The following is a 2,543-nucleotide window of genomic DNA, read 5'->3' on the forward strand; positions in this document are numbered from 1 at the left end:
TTTTTTTTTTTTTTTTTTTAAATACAAGGATTCAGGGCTGGACTGTGGCATGCCTTTAATCTCACCACTTGAGAGGCAGAGAGATAGGTGGATTGCTGTAAGCCAGCCTAGTCTACAGAGTGAGTTCTGGGACAATGGGATAGCCAGGGCTACACACAAAGAACCTCTACCTCAAAAACCAAAACCAAAACAAAGACAAGGAACTAAGGTACACAGGCTGGCCTTGCACTTAAAGAGAGAACCGCCTGCCTCTGCCTTACCAGTGTTGGGATTAAAGATGTGCTTCATCACACCAGATTTGTTTTCCTTTTTTTTTTTTTTTTTTTTTTCTGAGACAGGGTTTCTCTGTATAGTCCTGGCTGTTCTGGAACTCACTCTATAGACCAGGCTGACCTCGAACTCAGAAATCCGCCTGCCTCTGCCTCCCAAGTGCTGAGATTAAAGGCGTGCACCACCACTGCCCGGCTTGTTTTGTTTTTTGAAACAAAATTTTAAGTAACCCAGGCTGGACACCAGCTAGCTAAGGTAGGGGAAACTGGCCTTGAACTCCTAATTTTCTTTCCTTTTCTTCTTCCTTCCTTCTCTTCTCCCTTTCCCCAAGCACTGAGATTACAGATAGATTGTAGCACCACCATTTCAGGCACACTTTCAGCAGTTTTTTAGTGAATTCATATTCAGTACACTGCAGTCAACAACACAGTCCAGCTTTAGAACAATGACTTCTAACTGGAAAACTTTGTGTAGTCTGTCCATTTCAGTTCACCAGCCATCAAGCCATTGATCTGACATCAGGGCACAGAGGCTTTATGTCCTCTGTGAAGACTGATGGAGGCTGGTAAATCCTGACTTACCTCTCTTTCTTTCATGCTTGCTTGTTTCTGTTTGTTTGTTTTGTTTTGATTTTTTTGTTTTTGTTTTTCGAGAGAGGATTTCTCTGTGTATCCCTGGCTGTCCTGGAACTCACTCTATAGACCAGACTAGCCTCCAACTCAGAAATCCGCCTGCCTCTGCCTCCCAAGTGCTGGGATTAAAGGCGTGTGCCACCACTGCCTGGCAAGGGGGTTTTCTTTTTTAAAGATTTATTTATTTATTTTATGTATATGAGTACACTGTAGCTGTTATCAGACACACTGGAAGAAGGCATTAGATCCCATTACATATGGTTGTGAGCTACCATGTGGTTGCTGGGAATTGAACTCAGGACCTCTGGAAGAGCAATCAGTGCTCTTAACTGCTGAGCCATCTCTTCCAGCCCCCTCTCTGCTTTTCTTTGCCTGCCATTTATAGGATCCTCTATAGGACCCAAGGATGAAAAATCATTTATATCTAAAGACTTACTGGAAAGCTGTCCCACAGCACTTAGAAGGAGGAGGAAGCAAAGCTGGGAGTGGTGGTACACACTTTTAATGCTAACACTTGGGAGGCAGAGGTAGGTGGGCCTCTGAGTTCAAGGCCATCCTGGTCTACAGAGTGAGATCCAGAACAGCAGGGACACACTGAGAAACCCTGTGTTGAATACCAAAAGAAAAACCAACCTACCCACCCTCTCATCTACCCACCCAACCAAAACCAAGCAGAAGTAGATGGATCAGGCTTTGAAAGTCATCCTTAGCTAAATAGCAAGTTCCAGGACAGCCTAGGGTCTATGAAACCCTATTTCAAGAACAAATAGATGAGGTTGGAGAAATGTCTAAGTGGTTAAGTCCCCCTGCAGAGAACTGGGGTTCAATTCCCAGCACAGACATGGCAGCTCATACCTGTCTGTAACTCTAGTTCTCAAGTTTCTGACACCCTCACACAGACATAACCTGAAGGTGAAATGCCAATGGCCGTAAAATAAAATAAGTTATATAGTAAAAGACAAACAGGCTGGTGAGATGGATCAGTAGGTAGGCTCAGTAGGCAAGCCTGATCACCTGAGCTTGACCGACAGGACCTACAAGTTATCCTTTGACGTACATACCCTCCCGGCCTCCACACACAAGATAAGTACATGAACATAAACGTAAAAAAAAAATATTGCTGAGCTTCAGGCTATGTACTCTTGGCCTACAGTCCTCCACCAGACATTGGCTAACACCCATTGCATCTGATGCGTGCCCTAATGTAGGCAGGTGCCAGCCCGACCTTTCTCTACACTATCAGGTATCCCCAGGCAGGGACAGTATACACCCCTAGGCACCTCTTTGAGTAAACACAAGCAGATAATCCTGTGTTGCTCAGGGATTTCATTGCGGTTAATTGAAAGATGCTGTTTTTCACATTATCAGGCAATGTTCTGTAAGCAAGCTGCAGTGTCATGTGTCCCTGAGATTCTGTTCCCGCAGGGAAGCCAAGATGGAAGCCAAGATGTCTCAATAACTTTGACTACAAGGGACACGTGGAGTCAGAAGGATATGTATACATGTATGTATGCATGTATATATTTTTTTTCCTGGCTCAATTATTTTCATTCTCTTTTTTTTTTGGTTTTTGGAGACAAGGTTTCTCTGTATAGCCTTGGCTGTCCTGGAACTCACTCTGTAGACCAGGCTGGCCTCGAA

The sequence above is a fragment of the Mastomys coucha genome, unplaced genomic scaffold (assembly GCF_008632895.1).
Source record: "Mastomys coucha isolate ucsf_1 unplaced genomic scaffold, UCSF_Mcou_1 pScaffold21, whole genome shotgun sequence".
Classification (NCBI taxonomy): domain Eukaryota; kingdom Metazoa; phylum Chordata; class Mammalia; order Rodentia; family Muridae; genus Mastomys; species Mastomys coucha.